Genomic DNA, 21,007 nt, shown 5'->3' on the forward strand with positions numbered 1-21,007 from the left:
GATGAGACCAAACTTCTCATCAATAAAAATCCCACTACACCCACACTCTATTTACTACCCAAGGTACACAAGAACCCCACTACACCACCAGGGAGACCTATCGTGTCCTCTATTAACAGTCTCATGGAGAATATATCTCACTATGTGGATTATTTTTTGAAAGATTATGTAAAGGGTTTAACCTCCCACATACAGGATACCAAGGATTTCCTCCAGAAAGTGGAGAATATCAATTGGGAGCAACACTTCTGGTTGGTATCATTGGACGTAGAGAGCCTCTACACGTCCATAAGACATAGAGATGGCCTTAAAGCATGCGAGTACTTTTTACAGACCAGAAGCAACCATTTGAAAGCACACTCCAATATGTTGTTACAAATGATTGAATTATGCTTAGAAGAAAATGTATTTCTGTTTGATGGATCCTTGTATAAACAAATACAGGGCACGTCGATGGGCACCTGTTTTGCCCCCAGCTACGCCAATCTTTTGGTAGGCTGGTGGGAGGAACAAGTGCTCAGGGACGATGCCCATGAAGAATGGACAAAAAATGTAAATGTTTGGGTCAGGTTCATTGACGACATTTTCTTTGTCTGGGAGGGTAATGAGAAAGATCTTGCTACGTTTGTAAACATCTTAAATTCTAATAACCTGAACTTGAAATTTACTATAAAGTATAGCCAAACAACCCTAGACTTCCTGGACATTAGAATGAATGTTGTTGAAAACAAGATTGAAACTGAAATTTACAGAAAAGAGACAGCAGGTAACTCACTGCTACACTCCACTAGCTGTCACCCCCCTAGCTTCAGATGGGCCATACCATTTGGCGAGTTCCTACGAGCAAAAAGAAATTGCAGCTCCACGACTTCCTTCGAAAAACATAAAAAAGAAATGCATGGGAGGTTTGTAACGAGGGGGTACCACCAGAATATGCTCCAGAAAGGTGAAGCCAGAGTAGCCCTAATTGACCGGAAAGACACCCTGTTCCAAGCACCAAAACACAGGCAAGATTCCTCTACTGAACCAATCAGGTTGATAACCACCTACAACACCCAATCACCAGATTTCAGTAAGATAATAAGGAAAAGATGGGATATCCTTTTACAGGATAAAACACTAAAAGACAAACTAGGCAAACACCCATCAATAACCTACAGGAGAGACAAATCGATTAAAGATTTGATCGTACATAGCCACATGGAGAAGAAGAAGACATGGCTTGAACCCAGGGGTGGATTCTCAACATACGGGAAATGTAAAGCCTGTAGGCATAGCACCAATGTGAAGGAAGTGTTACTCAGTAGAGTAAACAAAAGGTGGAAGATAAACAAGAAAATCACCTGTAACACTGAATTTGTCATTTATGTTGTTACATGCCCCTGTGGGAAATGGTATATAGGATCTACTACATTTCCAGCCAAAAAGAGAATTCTGGAGCAGTGGCGGGCCATTACTAACAAAGATTTCACCTACAGTACAGCCAAACACTTCCATAGCCATCATGATGGGGACTGGACTAAGGCCAAATTTTTCGTCCTTGACTCTGTACCAAAACACGTGAGAGGTGGTGATAGAGTAACAGCATTACATAGAGCAGAATCAAGATTTATTCTCCAGGCAGGCAGTATCGCTCCAATAGGGATGAACGTTGATGAAGAGATGTATGTTCATCTGTAAAACTTCTCCTTCTGTGAACTTCCTCTGTCAACCTTTAAAGACTCTGATTCTTTTGACCATACGGTTTTTTTTAAACAATTTTTTAAGTTTTGTTTTTGATATATGTTTTGTTTAGCAAATCATTGTGTATAAGGCAGGAGAATAGGAACTGTGAATCAGGAATCAAGTAATGGACTGTATGAATAATTATGTATGAACATTGTTATGACTGACATATTTTTGTCTTTGTCTTATCTTTAATATACAGGCCAAGGACACACCACTGAAACCAAAATACCTCACGGATATGTGATATCGATATGAGCACGACTACGTTCACCATCCGATAGTGATAATTAATAAGAGCACGGTATTGCATGAATAAATAGAGCGTGTATCAAGAGGGAGAGAGAGGACCAGATAGCTAGTCCAGATCCCCGGTTTATATGTAGATTAATCAAAAAGAGACTAGCTATGGGTTGGGGTGGTATGATGTTTACATTGTAAAGATCATGGTGACTCAGGTAAGTTTTGTTGGTCAGGGGTGGCACCCATTGGGTGTCTTAAGAAAGCCCTCACCCACCAACCTAGTTGGTGGCATGCTTCATCATCGGGCCCACCCAGTGACACCTAGCGTGTCCCGGGTGTGCTACGACGCCTGAATACAGCGGAGCAGGTATGTCACTGTGTGTGCGGTGAGGGATGTTAAGAAGGTGATTTTAAAACGGCTTGGCGGGGGTCCCTGTACCCGGAGGGTCAAAGACTTTATTAATAGGGCCTCCGTCAGCGGTTAAAAATAAGGCTATGGGACGTAAGAGGCGAGTTACGACCTCTCACGTCCTTTAGAGTGTCAACATGTTTCAGCCAGTGCCTTATTGATATGCTGGCTTTCTTCAGGACAATTAAAATGGGTGTAGGTGTGATTAAAACTAGTGGGTGTGTAGTGTGGACTATGTGTCTACACGCCCTAAAGTGTATCTAACTGTGAGAGGGGGGATTCGGTTCCAAGAAGGAGGCACAGTAGGTCTACAGCCGGTATCGACCAGTAATCCTGGTCTAACCTTTGCCACTTCAAAGTACCTTGAAGAGGACACCACTTAAAACTAGCGTGATCTTGAGAAGGGAATCCCCCCTAAGGTCCGCCCCACAATTTCAACAGCATAGAAGAGGGTTAAAATGGTGATCTGGTGCGTACACTAATCGACACTGACGAGGTGAGGGGTTTGTGAAATAAACATCTGAAAGCGGATGCCGGTGTGCTTGCCATTTGTTAACTCAACCGAGTTAGAAGTGCGTGGAATATATATATATATATATATATATATATATATATATATATATTCCCCTGGAAGCGAAGGAAAATGCTACTTACCAGTATGCATCTGTCCTTGGCATGTAGGGCTGCAGAACCACACACTATAGCATTAGATCACCATCTGGTGGTGGGCCCGGATGATTACACTTTGTTGTTGTCTTGGAAGAGTCTTTGTCTGTTGGGTGACTCCTCCCTTAGATCGTAGTGCGCATGGGCATCGACTCCATCCTCAGATTGTCCATTTGTTGTGTATCTAAATAAGATAATACTGGAAACAGATAATAAGATAATACTGGAAACAGATACGGGTAGCCGGGGAGGCGAGTGGGCATGTGTGGTTCTGCAGTCCTACATGCCAAGAACAGATGCATACTGGTAAGTAGCATTTTCAGTTCGAGGCATATGGGCTGCAGACCACACACTATAGCATAGATTACACAGCAGTCTCTCCCTTAGCAGCGACCACCCGTATCTGTTGCAGTAGTTTGAAATAATGTTTTGAGTACAGCCTGGCCAACACTTGCTTTTTGTTTTGCTTGCACATCTACACAGTAGTGTTTTGTAAATGTGTGCAGAGTAGACCATGTAGCTGCTTTACAGATGTCATCTAATGGTATGTTTCCTAGAAATGCCATAGATGCTCCTAATTTGCGGGTAGAATGAGCTCTAGGAGGAATGGATAGAGTGCGTTTTGCCTTTTGGTAACAAATTCGTATGCCCTTAACAATCCATCTTGCAATGCCTGACTTAAAAATAGAATTGCCTTTATGTGGTGGTGAAAAGGATACAAACAGTTGTTTAGTTTTACGAAATGGTTTTGTCCTATCAATGTAGTATAGAAGTGCTCTTTTTACATCTATTGTATGTAGAAACTCTTTCTGCAACCGTTTGCGGTTGGGGAAAAAACACTGGCAACTCAATAGATTGGTTGAGGTGAAATGGTGAAATTACCTTTGGTAGGAACTTTGGATTTGTCTTAAGAACTAGTTTATTGTGATGAAGTTGTATAAATGGTTCTTGAATTGTTAATGCCTGAATCTCACCTACTCTCCTCAGTGAGGTAATTGCTACTAGAAAAGCCACTTTCCATGTAAGGAACTGTAATGGCGAAGGTGGAATTCTGGGAGGAATTATTATTTTGAGTCCTCCCATAAAGGCTTTGATTGCAGGTACTCTAATCAATGACAAATGTCTGTTTGGAGATATGCTGCTATAGCAGCAAGATGTGATCTGATTGAAGAGTATGCTAAATTAGATCTTTGCAGAAGTAATAGATAGCAAATGATGTTTTGTATAGAAACATCTAGTGGGTTGATGTTGTTATTTGTGCAATGCACCGCAAATCTCTTCAACTTTGCTGGATAGCATGCTCTAGTGGTAGGACGTTTTGCTTCTTTAATTACATTAATGCAATCAGTGGGTACATTTAGATATCCGAATTCTAAGACCTCAGGAGCCAGATCGCTAGATTGTGCTGCATTGGGTCTGGATGCATTATCTCGCCATGGTTCTGTGTTAATAGATGTGGTGAGATTTTTAGTGTTGTGGTACTACTGAGAGATCTAGCAGTGTGGTGTACCACGGTTGCCTTGCCCACGTTGGTGCTATGAGAATCAATGGGAGAGAATTTTGCTGCAGCTTGCGTACCACTGATGGAATTAGTGGCAGAGGTGGAAAAGCGTATGCAAATTTGTTCGACCAGTTCATCCATACCGCATTGCCTTTGGATAATGGGTGTGGGTATTTGGTGGCGAAGCTTGGGCATTTTGAGTTTTGATGTGTGGCAAACAGATCTATGTCTTGTTGACCCCACATTTGAAAGAATGGCAGAGAACTTGAGGATGAAGTTCCCATTCGTGTATCTGTTCTCTTTGACGACTTAACAGATCTGCCACTTGACTGAAAACTCCTGGTAGATGTTCTGCTAGCAGGTAAATGTTTTGAGGAATAGCCCACCTCCATATGCTCTGCGCCAGCTGGGAGAGCTGTAGGGAGTGTGTTCCTCCTTGCTTTTGAATGTAGTACATTGCTGTCATATTGTCCGTCCGGATTAGTACAGCTTTGTTTGACAGGTAATGTTCAAACTATTTTAGAGCTGGAAAAATCGCTAGTAACTCCAGATGATTTATGTGGAGTAGTTTTTGTTTCATTGTCCATATACCTTGTACTGTGTGTTTCTGTAAATGCGCTCCCCATCCTGTGAGAGCTGTGTCTGTAGTTTATATTATTTGTGAAACAGGCTCTATAAACGGCCGGCCCTTGGAAAGGTTTTTGGTGTCCCACCATTGCAGAGCGCGAAATGTCCGGTCGTCTCCCACCACCAGATCTGTTATTTGTTGCTGAGCCCGATTCCATTGCTTTGCTAAGCATTCTTGTATGGGGCGCATTTGTAGTCTTGCGTATGGTACTATGAAAATGCAACATTCCTATTAGTTGCATGAACACTCGAGCTTGTAGCTAGTGTTGTGGCTGGAATTTCTTGATGAGATTGTGCATATTTTGAATTCTTGTTGAATTGGGATATGCTATTGCTTTGGAAGTATCTATTGTGGCACCTAGATACTGTTGAGAGAGGGATGGTTGAAGATGTGACTTCTTTTGATTTACTGTAAACCCTAATTTGTGCAGCAGACACATTGTCTGATGCGTTTCTCACACATTGGTTGTATGATGTTGATCTTATTAACCAGTCATCCAGATATGGGAAGACATGGATGTTGTCCCTTCTTAAGTGTGCAGCTAACACTGCTAGACACTTTGTGAACACTCGGCGTGCTGTAGTTACTCCGAAGGGGAGTACTTTGAATTGGTAGTGTTTGCCTTCTAGTACAAACCGTGAGTATTTTCTGTGAGATTGATGAATGGGAATGTGGAAGTATGCGTCCTCGAGATCTAGAGTGGCAAGGAAGTCTCCTTTTTTTTTTAGCAACGGTAGAACCTGCTGTAATGTGACCATATGAAAGTGTTCTAATTGTATGTACAGGTTTACGGGTTTTAGGTCTAGAATAGGTCTGAGAGACCCGTCCTTTTTTGGGGATGAGAAAATAAAAAGAGTAAAATCTTGTGTTTTGATGCTGTTTTGGTACTGGTTCTATTGCATTCTTTTGCAGTAGAGATTCTACCTCCTCTCTTAATAGTATGAGGTGTTCCGGTGACATGGGACGTTGTCTGGGTGGTATTGTTGGAGGAATGGAAGAGAGCTCCATGCAATAACCTGACTGAATTATTTGTCTCACCTACCTGTCTGTGGTGATGGAGTTCCAGACAGGCAGGAACTGTTGTAATCTCCCCCCGACAGGAGTGGAATGGTCTGGGGGGATTGGAGGGAAGTCACTTATTTGGGGTAGAGGCGTTACGATTGTTGTTGCCTCTGCCCTTATTGTTGTTTCCTCTATATCCTCCCCTATAATATCCCTTATTGGGTGAGGTTTGGTTGGGCGCTTTGCAAGAAGAGGAGGTGTTATCAGTTAGGAAACTTTTAGAGGCGCCCCTATATGCGGAGCGACGAAAAGAAGGTCTATGGGTTTGCTTTTGTAAGGTTCCTATTGATTTTGCGGTATACATATCTTTTTTTATCTTTTCTAGTGCAGTATCCACTGGCGGTCCGAAAAGATGCTGTTGGTCAAATGGTTGGTTTAATATACAGGCTTGTACTTCTGGTTTAAAACCAGAGATGCGTAACCATGCATGTCTGTGCATCAGTACCCCTGTATTTATTGATCTAGATGCTATGTCTGCAGTGTCTAGTGCGCATCTTATGGAGGTATTGGTTATAATCTTGCCTTCTTGTATTAGGTCAGAAGATCTAGTTTTATATTGTTCTGGCAAGTGTTGCATGAGTGACTAACTCATCATAATGAGCTCTGTCATATCTTGCTAACAGAGCTTGAGTGTTCGCAATCCTCCATATATTTGCAGCTTGTGAAATTGTGCGTTTTCCTGAAGCATCCAGAAGCTTAGACTCTTTATAGGGTGGTGGAGCATCCCCTGTTGTCTGCGAGTTAGCTCTCTTTCTCGCATTTGATACCACCATTGAGTCTAGTGGAAAATGACCTTTAATATATGCTGGGTCAGTTGGAGCCACCTTATACTTTTTCTCTAGCCTAGGGTTAATTACTCAAACAGGATCTTTAAATATTTCTGGTGCGTGTCTCACCGCTCAATTATGTATTGGTAAAGTGGTAGTGGTTTTATGTGAAGATAACAGTGTGTCCACAAGAAAGTCTTCTTCTATTGGATCTGTATGTAAGATCACCCCATGAAAAGTGGATGCTCTGTGAATGAGCTGTGTGAATCCAATGGTGTCATCAGGAGGAGATGGCCCAGACGGGTATGCATCGTCTTGTGGTAGATCTGGTGCATTATAGTCTTCCCATGGGTCACCTGATGTCCCTGCCATTTCATCTGGATTGTTAATATCATCCATTTGATGTTCACTTTCTACCTCCTGTGAGTAGGTATCCCCATTGTCTTCATGTCGTGGTATGAAACTATGTGTACTGGCTGGAGAATGTACAGGAGAGAGGTCTACTGTCAATTCTACTTCTGGAGAAGGAATTCTTTTAGGGGAAGTCTAAACATTCCTTTTAAGAGGAACAGGTGGTGGTTTGGGATAGTCCATCTTCCGCTTTTCAGGCACTGTGTATATATGTCCAGTCTTTGGATGAATTTTAAGAGTTTTTTGCCTTACATCAGGCTGGAAAAGCTCTTCTGCTGGTAAATCCATTTTTTAGCGCCGACTTATCTGTTTTGGGGCCGATAGTCTTGGACTTAACAGTCTCTATTGTCTTTGGAACAGGTCTTATTTTCAGTTCCGAAGGCTTTTCTGGTCTTTTCTTTGGATCTGTACTTTTCGGATCCAAAGCCTTTGTTACCGCTTGTCTCGATTCATCTGTCTTTGGAGCCGAAACATGTTTAGACATCTGAACTGTTTTTAGGTCCGCTTTTTTAGGAACCGGAGTGGTCTTCGACTCCATAACTCTAGAAACTTCTCCCTGCGCTGAACTTTTTTTCGGCTCGCCTACTTTTGGTACCGATGGATGTTTCAGTGCCGGAGTTGACTTTGGCTTTAGTACCTTCTGCTTTTCGGGACTGACAGACTGACTCGAGCTCGAGTCGAGTAGAGGCTTTTTAATACTCTTCGCTGCCGAGTCTGAAGGCGGGGCGTCGGAAGGTTTTGGTCGGTGTGCACCGGGACCCGAAGGCGGAGGTGGAACTGAAGCCTGTCCCGATATGGGGGGGGTGAACAGGGTCGAGGTTCTTACTCACAACCTGTTGACCAGCTGGAAGAAGATCGTCATCTTCGGGTCGAATCTAGTCTCCGGAAGCTGAATCCTCTGCTTCGGAAGCGACGTCTTCTTGCTGTTCTTCGGCGTCTACTTCGATTGGCGCCTCGTTGATGAGGTCTGGTGCCGACGACGATGACTGCTATATAGCTGTTCAAGCTAGACGGTCCCTGATGGTTTTCGTCGACCGGAAAGAAGCGCAGGCCTCACAGTCTCGACTCTCGAGACAAGCACAAGTTGCAAACTTCATGAAGGTCAGTGTGGGGAAATTTGTGTCCACACTGAGGCACTGCTTGAAGGGTGTTCTTTCCATGAGCCAAAGGCCCAATGGCGTAGTTGGGCCAGATGGCCCTGACAAACGCTGGAATCAAGTGTATCCTTTCTTCAACGCAGGTAACCGGAATCAGTGTCGAAGACGATGTAGATTGATTTATGGGTTCGAACAAGAGATCGGTAACGGGACCGAACGACGAACACATCCGAGCCCGATGGCGGAAAAAAACAATCTGAGGATGGAGTCGATGCCCATGAGCACTACGATCTAAGGGAGGAGTCACCCAACAGACAAAGACTCTTCCAAGACAACAACAAAGTGTAATCATCCGGGCCCACCACCAGATGGTGATCTAATGCTGTAGTGTGCGATCTGCAGCCCAAATGCCTCGAACATACCTGTTTACATTCACATTCTCCTTTCCAAATCTTGCACCCACCTCTTGCCCACCCATAACAGAAGGGCTTAGTTGAACACAGCCTTTGGTGATGTACAGCTGGTTTGGGAGGTGCACTTTCTCAGCCAGCTAAACATGGCCTTTAACAGTTGGAAGCAGTTTTGGGCATAAGGCATGGCAATGGTCCAATGACCTGTATAATCTTTGTAAATGAAACACGATATATAGCGGTTTATATCCTGCTGTTGCCCACCCATAACAGTTGGGCTTAGTTGTACACAGCCTTTGGTGATGTACAGCTAGTTTGGGAGGTAAGATTTCCCAGTCTGCTAAACATGCCCTACAACAATGGGTAGCAGTTTTAGGCTTAGGGCCTGACAATGGGCCAATGCACGGTGTCCAATGTCTGTCCTGTCCGAGAGTTGTGAAGGCGCATAGACTAAGACCACATGCAGTAACCCTCAAAAACACCCAAGCCTGGGAGCAGGATTCGTGCTCATTATATAGCTCCAAAAGACACACAGTTGACGGACGTAATGCAGAACAAATCAAAACATTCACCCTCTGTCAAGTGATATGGGTTAAATCCATCATTCTTTTGCTTACCATGACACCCCAGTTTAGACATGGCCATATGCAAATCAGTCTTGACCCTGTGCCTCATGGGAACAGTCCAGCCCGAACTGCCATGCCAGGTCCTCCCTGGACCGAAAGAAGCAGCCTTGGACCGGTTTCAGGGTTTCACCCCTTATCAGCCAGGATAGCTTGAATCCAGTGGCACAGTGAGCCCGGGACCCACATCTAGGCATACCCAGTGCATTTGGGGCGAGAAAGCAAAAGACACAGTTGATGGACGGAATGCAGAACAAATCAAAACATTCACCCTCAGTCATTTTGCATTTATCACCCAAAGTGGGACGGCTATGCCCAGACGTGGGTCCTGTGCTCTCCATGTCAATGGAGTCAAGCTATCCAGGCTGATGAGGGGTAAAACCCCGAAACTGGTCCTAGGATGCTTGTTTCCAGTCCAGGGAGGACCTGGCCTGGCAGTTCGGGCTGGACTGTTTCCATTGGGTGCAGGCTCAAGACTGATTCGCATATGGCTGGGTTCAAACTGGAATGGCATGGGGAGCAAAAAAACTGTGGATTTAGGCCCAGGTCTCTGTACTGGGGTGAAGGTATGACATTGTTCTGCATTCTGTCCATCAATTGTTCTTTTTGCATTCTATAGCTGCCGCTGTAGCAGGCTGGCTGTGTGTGTAGCTGAATTTAGAGGAAAATATTCTCAGGCAGATGTGCTTAGGCCCAGATACTTGCTCATTTTCTCCCAAACCAGATGCACATAACCAAAGGCTGCCTGCATCTGGTTTAGGATATATACTTTCTTGGGCATGAGCATATGGCCTTTCAATATGGGCACCTTCCATTAATTCTTACCTCTAGCATTTGCACAGTCAGTAGAGTATCTTCAAATCTTTCTAGGGGAACTTACACACAGCTACCCAGATTTATTTTTCCTCACTAACTCCAAAATTGCAACTCCACGAATCCTATAGTGAATGGCCCTCGCCATATGAACCAAGCACACAATAGTACCACAGGAATTAATAGGGAAGGATTAGTTACTTACCTGTAATCCTAGTTCTCTTCCAGGGGTATCCTCATCAAAATCATGTGTGTATGTATAATATATATATATATATATATATATATATATATATATATATATATATATATATATATATATATATATATGCAATAGCAGCCAAATAACATCAGAGCTGAAATATGCTGTGAAGAATTTCCACCATACATGAATAATTTGCATTAGAAATATGAGAAAGAACACCAAAGATTGTTTAGAAACTGTGTTAATGCTTAGAAATCAGCAGAAATTCTCATAACTCACTGAAAGCATAGACAGCTCCCAGGTTGCATTGCAAACACACAGTCTAAAAAGACTGAAAAGCTAACCATAGCAATAAACTGTCACCGTGCCTTTAAGGCACCCATGACCCCCTGTATCCCATCATGCCTCAGGGGTGACAGTTAGGTCAGTTGTTCTTTTCGGAGACTGAAAAACCCAAGTAACAAATAGGTTAACAATATCTCCTTATTAAAGAATGTCCTTTGCCCGGGGAGGCGGGAGGGTTGCTTATGACTTTGATGAGGATACCCCAGGAAGAGAACTAGGATTACAGGTAAGTAACTAAGACTTCTCTTCCAGGGGATCCTCATCAATAGTCATAAGCATTAGAATAGAATAGCGAGCCTCTCCTCATCCCTGCGGGCAAAGGAATAACAAGACAGTAATCTCATCAACAAGCCTGAGCAGGCGATAGGCTACCCAAACAGATTCCTCAAGGAGGCTTGTCCTACTTGAGTATCGGCCCTGGAATCAGATTCTAGACAGTAATGCCTCGTAAAGGTATGAACTGATTTCCAGGTTGCAGCCTTGCATATTTCTGACATTGGAATGTCGTGCAAGAAAGCCACTGTGGCCGCTTTCCCTCTGGTAGAATGTGCTTTGGGTGACACCAATAAAGGCTTGCCTGCAAGCTGATGGGCCAATTTAATGCAGGAGACTATCCATCTAGAGATGGACCTCTTGGCCGCTGGAAAGCCCGTTCTCATTGAACCATAGTTCACAAACAGCTGATCCGACTTCCTGATTCCCTTGGTTTTTTCCAAATAGAACTTGAGCACTCTTTCAATCCAAGGAGTGCAATGACCGCTCTGCTGGGGTCGCTGGATTTGGCAAAAAGGGAGGGAGATGGACTGATTTATATGAAAATCAGAAACCACCTTAGGCAAGAAGGATGGATGAGCCCTCAGGACCACCCTATTGTGATGGAAAACAGTATATGGTTCCTTCGCACAGAGCGCTTGTATCTTGCTTACTCTGCGCGCTGACGTGATTGCCACTAAAAAGGCTGCCTTCAAAGATAGATGTTGCAAAGAGGCCTTGTGGATAGGTTCGAAAGGAGGTGACATTAACCTGGATAGAACCAGGTTCAATTCCCAAGGAGGAGAAGTATTTTTTCAACCCCTGGAGGAAGTCCTTAACCTCCGGAACCTGAAAGAAAGAAATCTGATTAGGCGAATTCCTGTACACTACTATAGCTGACAGATGCACTCTAATGGAAGCATATTTCAATCCAGAAGTTGCCAAGGAAAGGAGGTATGGCAGAATTACCTCCTCCTGCCCTTTTGTAGGATCCAGGTGATGATCCCTACACCATATGTAAAACCTTTTCCACTTGAACGCATAGGACGCTCTCGTGGAAGGCCTCTTAGCCTCCTTTAAAATGTGCATACATTCGGGAGGCAAGTTCAGATGTCCATATTGCAGAACCTCAGGTGCCATGCTGTTAGGTTCAGTGATGGGAGGTTGGGATGCAATATCCTCCCGTTCATCTTGCTCAACAGGTCCGGCCTGCAAGGAAGTAGTCTGTGTGGACACACAGACAGATGCAAAAGGTCCGGGTACCACCACTGCCGAGGCCAATCCGGAGCTATCAAGATCATTTCCATGTCTGATCAGAGGAGCTTGGACAATACCTTCGGAATCAGAGCCAGGGGAGGAAAAGCGTAAGCGAATGTTCCCGACCAATCCATCAGAGCAGCATTCCCCTGCGTCCCTGGCCGGTGGAACCTGGACGCGAAGGCGTGGCATTTTGCGTTTTCGCCGTCCGCAAACAAGTCTATGGCCGGACGACCCCAGCAACGAAAAAGCTCTTCTACCACTTCGTCGTTTAGCACCCAGTCTGGCTGATCTTCGAAGTGCCTGCTGAGTACGTCTGCTTTGACGTTCAATTCGCCTGGAAGGTGCACCGCCACTACTGAGAGGCCTCGAGAGAGATGCCAGTGCAAGAAGGTCTGAGCCTCTCGGGAGGGTGGGCGTGAGCGCGTGCCTCCTTGATTGTTCAGATAGAACATGGCGGTCGTATTGTCCGTCTGAACTAGGACTGAGTTGGACTCGATTGCTGGAAAGAAAGCTTTGAGAGCTAGTAACACCGCTCTGAGTTCCAGCATGTTGATGTGGTATGTCTGCTCCTGCGCAGACCACGGACCCTCAATCTGAAGCGGACCCATGTGCGCTCCCCAGCCTTGCAGAGAGGCATCCATCACTATAGACTGGGAAGGAAGAGGTTGGTGAAAAGGCACTCCCACCAGCACATTCCTCGTCCGAGTCCACCATTTGATGGCATCCTTCGTTGCTTGGGAAAGAGTGATACGATCTTCCCAACGCCCTGTCGCTTGGTACCACTGGTCTTCGAGAGCCTGTTGCAGAGGCCGCATTCTCAGCCTGGCTTTTGGATGAGAAAAATGCAGGACGCCATGGAACCTAGCAGGGATGCTACTTGTCGGGTGTTGGAAACCGAGACTCTAGCAGAATCCCACATTTCTGTCTCATGGAAAAAAGTCTCTCCTCCGAAGGAAACGCTTTTCCCAATTTTGTGTCCAGAACGGAGCCTAGGTAGTGGATGGACTGTGTCGGCCGCTGGACTGACTTCTCCAGGTTTACATGGAAACGGAGCCTGTGCAACTGGTGCAGGCAAAGTTGCAGATCGTGTGCTACCCGTACCGGAGATGGACCCTTTAGGAGCCAGTCGTCCAGGTACGGATAAATGAAGAGTCCCTTTTTGTGAAGAAAAGCCGCCACAACTGCCATGCTTTTGGTGAAGACTCGTGGTGCGGACTTGAGTCAGAAGGGTAGCACTTTGTACTGGTAGTGTTTGTTTCCTACAATAAACCTCAAGTACTTGCGATGCCGCAGTGCAATCGGAATGTGAAAGTATGCATCTTGCAGATCCACCGAACACATCCAATCTCCGGTTTGAAGATGTGGGCATATTTGGTGAAGAGCTAACATGCAGAACTTTTCTTTGACAATGACTTTGTTCAGGAGACGAAGATCGAGTATGGGCCTGAACTTGACCTCCTGATCTCTTTTGGGGACAAGAAAGTATCTGGAGTAAACTCCCTTTCCCCTTTGAAAGGGGGGAACTTCCTCTATAGCTCTTTTTTGTAGCAGGATTTTCACCTCTCTCCTAAGCAAGCTTAGCTGGTGAGGGCAAGAGTTCTTTGGAGGAATGTTCTTTGGAAGCGTACGGAAACGTAGCATGTATCCATTGCTCAGTATATTCAGCACCCACCGAGATTTGTGATGCTGACCCACTCTGCCTAGGTGTTGTGAAGCACTTCCTCCCACTGGAGATGGCAAAGGCGCCAGAGGAAGCCACTGCTCAGGCCTTTCCTCCTCTCGTGGTGGTAGAGGACTGCTGGTGACCTCCTCTACCTCTGTTGGATTTGCCTCGAAACTGGGATTTCCCCTGGTTCTTATTTTGGGACCACTGAGGGGTTTGAACCCTCTGTTGAGCCCCTTTTCCTTTGCAGGTCTTAAAACTGCGTTTTAACTCTTTTTTTGTTCTTCAAACCCACCGCTTTTACTGTATCCAGCTCTGTCTTCATACGAGTCATCTCTTCGTCAGCATGTTCTCCGAAGAGAGAGGACCCCGAAAAAGGAAGATTTAGGATGCGATGTTGAGCATCCGGCTGCAGCCCTGTGAGACGCAACCAAGCTGACCTCCTGGCACAAACCCCATGTGAGTAGGAGTGTGCCGCAAGAACTGCACCGTCCTCTGCAGTGCTTATCAACTGGTTCGCCACTAGACATCCTTCTGTCATTGTTTCTTCGAAGTCCTTCTGGTCTTTTGGAAGCTTGGACTTAAACCTCTCCATGGAGTCCCATAAGGCTCTATCGTATCTACCCAACAGTGCGGCCGCACTGGAGACCTTCAGTGGGGAAGCAGCTGAATTGCACACCTTGCGACCTCATGAGTCCTGTGATTTGCTGTCCTTATCTGGTGGTATGCTGTCCAATGTTTGTTACATGCAATCTAATTTCAGAGCCCCATTGTACTCTTTGGTTCACAACAAATCTGCCATGACTGTCAATTCCCCTGCCACCTTTTCCATGTCACTTTTTGGGGCTCCGGTTCAGCTCTTTGCCTCAGCACTAGAGGCAGAAGGCATGATGTTTCTTGTGCTCTGCACAGTTGCGTGGAGTTTGAGAGATGCAAAATCCTCCCTCCTTGTGCATGTTTTGTTTACTCCCAAAACATGAATCAATTTGCTGTTTATGGGGAGTTTAAGAAATTGGATTATTTGAGATGGGTGACCAGCCATTTCAATGAATAATCACAACTCTTTTTAGGGTGAAACCTTAAAATCATTAACATAATCTCCAGAAGGTATGGCACATAAAGCAGTTATGAAGTCAAAACACAAAGAAATAAAAGTCCCGAACTGAATTAAAAAAAATGAAAACGTTTTAATGAACAAAATGACAATAAAACAAAATTAAACCAATAGGGGAAACCTAAATATTCAAGTGAAAATAGCACAGAAATTGCCAAGTGGCAGTCAATGGCTGTGGTAGACTGGAACATAGGCGCGACTTGAGACAGACTACAATGGAAGTCAAAAAGTTCGAAATTGTTTCAAAGTCCTAATCCAATAAGTGACTTTGGAATTTTTATTTAAGTAAAAATCCGTACCCACGGCCTAACTGTGCAATTGTGCCACTGCTGATAAGATGCCTGCTTCTGGTCCCTCTAAAGCTCTTTAGCTTTTGATGGTTTTGTAAAAAAGTTTCAGAAAGCGACGCTAGTTTTTCCAGAAATGCTGCAGCCTTTCAGTGAGACGAACCTGAAATTCAATCTGACTCCGCTGAACTGCCGGACAGGTACTTTTTGTGGTCGGCAGCTTTGGCACTGAAGCAAAAGCTTTCAAAAGAGTTCAAACGTTTTTCTGATGCCCAAGCAACATCAGGAGTACACTGCTACGCTTTAGGGACCTTGGATGGGGTCACCTAGAGACTATCAGGGTGCCAGGCAGAGTTCACCATCAAAGTCCAGTCCAATATGCAGTTGCCAATGGCTAACTGAGAACTGTAGGGAAAAGTACTCTTGCAGTTTTTCTGTCCCTGTACGCACACAGGAGTTCAGCCATCTGACCCATGGACCCAGAGGAAAATTCTGTGATGTCGTTTTAAGGTTGCCCATGGACCAACACCACCATCCCAGCAAGCAGCACAGTAACACTTCCTGGAGTTCATCCTGATGGTTAGTTCAAGGCATATGAGCCTATACCTTTTTTTCAATTCTCGTGGTCATGAGCAGTCTATTTGGGGGGCAAGGTATAGCTTTCCTGGCAGGGGTGCAGCTCATGGTTTATGTAGCTAACCACAGTTCTCCAGATGTATAGTTACATAACTGAAGCATTCCTAATCATTGAGCTGTAAGTCCCACAGTGATTAGAAATGCGAAATTAAGTCAAATAACCTTAAAGATACATAGACAACGTTAAACTTTAGTAGGCCTATTTACCTCATTTGAAAAGCCACATGTCCAACCAAGAAGGTGAGAGTGCATTTAACTCCACTCCCACGTAAGGCCACCAGACCGTGGATTTTCAAATGCATGTAATTTGCGATAAAGTCCTTTACAGATCTCAGCACAGAGGTATTGAGCTACATAGAAAATTCAGTATTTCTGACATCAGCCACTAGAATTTAATTCCTTCAGGCACTTCTGGGTTGTCTGGAAATTTGCCACTCTGGATGAATCCTCCTGGATAGGATTATTTCAACTTGGTACTATGTGTCAAAGAGACTCTACACAGATTAACCTTCAGACTGCATCTGTTATCTTCATCTGATACATAAAATAAATAAGGCATAGTACAGTGTCAGTTTTCCCACTCTATGGCAATTTCAGACAGACACAGGTTGATAATCTTTATATCTTTTTTTCTAAACAAAAGAAAATAGCAGTTTGTGCAGCAGTGCTGCTCCAGATTTTTAAAAACTGTTTTGAACAGGGCTATCGCTCCTTTAATACAAAGTTTTAAAATGTAGATTTGAATTTCACTGTATGTAGTCAGTGCTTCTATTTCACTGAGTCTTTTCTGTATCGGAAAGGTGATCACAAGTATGATGCGGACTACCAATTCTTATGAATATTAATGAGGATCCCATGATCGAGACTGCATGCCAAAAACGCATTTTAAGAGACTCTAAAGTGACCAGATCAATCAACTTACAAAATTGCCATGGAAATATAGACTACCTATTGGTTGGGATCAATTCTACACCGCAGGCTACATTTGTGACTATAACTCTATATTTGAAAGATCTGCATTGCAAGAATGACAATGCATTGAAGGAGGACATTGGGCTGGCAATTATTTATTTTGAACAATAAAGTTGGATTGTACCTTTTCAGAAAACCTGTAAGGTTCTCAAAGTGTATGCTACCGGCTATTAATTCAATATTTATTACACCACGGTTCAAAGAGCTGCATGTTAGTCTTGTTTCTGATCTTGAAAGGATTTTGAGAGTAAACATTCTGAGATTTCAAACCACTAATGATTTTTAAGTGTTACTCACATCCCTCAGCTAATTTTATCACTTACGTACAAGAGGTTATTTCCACTTTAACAATGACTTATTATTATACAGGATTTGTAATGCGCATGGCTGCCTCAGCGACGAGGCGTCCCAGCGCAACTAGAAACCGGCAGAGAGAGAGAGAGAGACAGGGAGACTCACAAGCACCAAATATTAAAGAGTGGGGAACAACCATGCTTTTAGCGATTTCCGAAATGCCAGAAGATTGGGGGTGGCTCGAATGCTAGCTGGGAGGGAATTCCAAAGTTTGGCTACCAAGAAGCCAAACGAGCGACCACCAGCCATTGCTTTCCTCACTCGAGGGACACAGACCAAACCATGGTGTGCGGAACGCAGAGCGCGCCTGGGCAAATAGGGCTTCAACAGGCCTGATAGCCCAATGGGGGCTTGATGACTCAGGATTTTGTGCGCAATGCACAGCACCATAACCCCTTCGATGCTCATGACGAGCTCAGCTCGTCATGCAGTACACTGCTCGAGTGCTCATGACGAGCTGAGCTCGTCATGAACAATGGGAATAAATGAGAGTCAGCACAGAGGGTGGAATTGCTGCAACACTGATGGTGTTAAACTGAATACGGGTTTCAATTGGCAGCCAGTGCAATTTCAAAAGCACTCGTGCAACTGATTGAGATCTTGGGAGTGCCACTAGCATGCGCGCTGCCGCGTTTTGGACCCTCTGCAGGAGTTTGATACTTACCTTATTAGCACCTAGATATAAGGCATTGCCAAAGTCAAGCCTTGCAAGAATGGAGGCTTGCATGATGGTTTGGCGTACTCTAGGCGGAAAGAGACCAAGCAGAGGCCTCAATCCTCTCAGGAGCCCAAAACAAACAGCAGCAACAGCTCTTGTCTGCTTCTCAAATGTTAATCTGGAATCAAAACAAACACCCAAGTTCTTTACCGACTCCTTTGCTAACGGGGCAGGTTTCAGATGTTCAGGCCACCACTGCTCAGACCAGAGCTCCTGGTCCTTCCCATATAGTAGAATCTCGGACTTGCTGGCATTTAGTTGAAGGCAATTAGCCTTCATCCAGTCTGAGATAATAGACAGATCCTCTTTGAAAGTCTCCAGGTTGGCGCAGCATTTTTTTGAAAAAGCGATCACCAGCTGGGTGTCGTCTGCATACAACACCAGGGACAGCCCCTGCCTCTGGCCACCTCTGCTAAGGGTCCCACATACAGGTTGAATAAAAGTGGGCTCAGGATAGAGCCTTGAGGTACCCCCCTACACAGGGCATAATCCTGCGAATGGAAGGGTGGCACAGAAACTTGGAACGATCGCCCAGTCAGGAAGGATCGAATCCAGTCCAAGGCCTCATCTCCGACTCCAATTGTCCAAAGACGTTGGAGAAAGATCACATTGGACACCGTGTCGAAAGTGGGACTTAGATCCAACAGGACCAAGGCTGTGGAGTCACCTTCATCCAACCGACTTCGGATAGTTTCCGAAACAGCGAGGAGAGCGGATACAGTGCTGTGGCAGGGGCGAAACCCATGTTGGGCAGGGTCACAGATATTATGCTCGTCAATGTATCTAGACAGGATGGAATTTACATGAGCCTCCACCACCTTCGCCATAAAAGGAAGCTGGGATATGGGTCGGTAATTACCAGGATCGTCCGGGTCAAGTGAGGGCTTCTTTAGTAGTGGGATGATTTTAGCATGCTTCCACGCCCTTGGAACAGTGGCTGATTTCAATGAAAGATTGACCAGTTCAAGAGCCACAGGGTCAATAAATGGTTGGAGCTGGCGAAAATAAGTCGCCGCCATTGGATCAGCTGGCGAGCCCGACTTGATTTTTGCACTTAAAATCTCGAACTCCTGGGGCGACAGCAGTGGAAAAAATGTCAGGCCCTTATGGCTCAATGGTTAGAGCGGCAGACCCCGATGCAGAGGTCTAGCCCGGGACCAGGGTTCAATTCCCCGCCTCGGCGGGTCTTGGGCTATAAAATTCCACGGACCTGATAATTCTCGCCTCGGTGCCTATTCCAATCATGGAGTCCCACTCTGCAACTCTGGGCAATAGCTTGCTTAATCTCCACAACGGCCCCCACAACGCTAAGGATGCCTGGCCTCCACCTTGGGGGTGCCCAGGAGTGGACGCCTCACAGGGAAAGCCAGGATGGGTTCCACAGCGGTATTCGTACAAGCGTCTTGAGATCCTTGCGGGTGAGTAGTGCGGTATACAAGTATCAATTTACATTTTTTTACCCTGCCATCCTCACTAGGGGGGTTCCCTGTAGAGAGGCCCTGATAGATCAACTCCACTTTCTTCACAAAGTGGAGAACTAAAACCTCACAGTGATTATTTGAAGCTACGGGGGAAATGTTAGTCGTACCTGCACTCTTCATGTTTTTAAGCAACAAGAAGATGGTCTTGGGCTTGCTATCATTCATGAAAATACATGCTTTGCACACTCCTGCCTTCGAGTAGCAGACATGGAGAACAAGTTACTTACCTTTGGTAACGATGTATTTTTAAGAGACATAGGTTAGTTGTAGATTCCTTACCTTAGAATTACCCCCAGGGGTCAGACTGGATCTGGAAATGTGCTTCTTAACAGTACCCCTGCGCGTCTGTAGGTGGCGTTGGTCTAATTCGTGTCAGTCGTCTGTGTCGTGGTCGCCTGGATGATATCATGGTGCTTACTTAGACACCGCCCTTGCGAGCTGACATCAGTTCTGACACAACTTTCCACACCAGAAGCAAAGAGCCATGAAAGACACAGAACCACTGGTGCGCCACACTGGGGCTCTGTAAGGGAGTCCTTATCCCTAGAAGTCACTTCGCAGAGCTGGGAGGATGGGTGGGGCGGTAAGGTATCTACAACTAACCTATGTCTCTTACAGATATATCGTTACTGAAGGAAAGTAACTTGTTCATCTGAAAGAGGCAGTTAGTTGTAGATTAGAATAGATACCCCAGCAATACTATCCCCGGTGGATGGTATTGCCAGAAAGTCCTGGAGGACCTAACTGGCAAAATAGTTTTCCCTCCGGACATGGCTGTCCAGGCAGTAATGCCTGGTAAACGTATGCAAGGATGCCCGCGTAGCCACCTGGCAGATGTCAAGAAGTAGGATGCCACACGCCAATGCAGTGGTTGCTGCCATCGCCCTAGTTGAATGAGCAAATGGACAACCCATCAAGAGATGGTACGCTTTTGAACAGCCTGACCTTTCTTGGCACCTACATAGCTAACAGTTGATCATCCACCTGGAAATCTTTTGTGCAGTCAAAGTAGAAGGACAGAGCATGTTTAGGGTCCAGACGGCGGAGTCCCTCCTACTCCTTGGAAGGATGTGGAGGTGGGAAAAAAGTGGGCAAAGCGATTGTCCTATGTGAAATGGTGTAACCACTTGAGGAAGAAACAAGGGCCTCGTCCTAAGTACCACTTTGTCCGGATGCAGAGAGAAGGAAGGGGGCTTAGAAGATAGAGCCTGAAGCTCACTCACCTTGCAAGCAGTGTAATGGCAACAAGGAAGGCATGAGCAGACAGTTGTGAAGAGGCTCAAAGGGAGCACACAAGATAGGTTAGAAAAAGGATTCAAGTCCACTGGAGCATTATTAAAGGAGATAGAGGAAAGAGATGAGTAA

The 21,007-nt window shown here is 45.1% G+C and overlaps 1 protein-coding gene across 1 annotated transcript in view; it reads right to left on the minus strand.

The window, feature by feature from the left end:
• Positions 1–21,007, minus strand: part of ARID2 (AT-rich interaction domain 2) — a 1,159,914-nt gene that overhangs the window by 18,218 nt on the left and 1,120,689 nt on the right. The gene's annotated exons all lie outside the window — the stretch shown is intronic.

Source organism: Lissotriton vulgaris, chromosome 1_1, assembly GCF_964263255.1.
Source record: "Lissotriton vulgaris chromosome 1_1, aLisVul1.2, whole genome shotgun sequence".
In the NCBI taxonomy this organism is placed as follows: Eukaryota; Metazoa; Chordata; class Amphibia; order Caudata; family Salamandridae; genus Lissotriton; species Lissotriton vulgaris.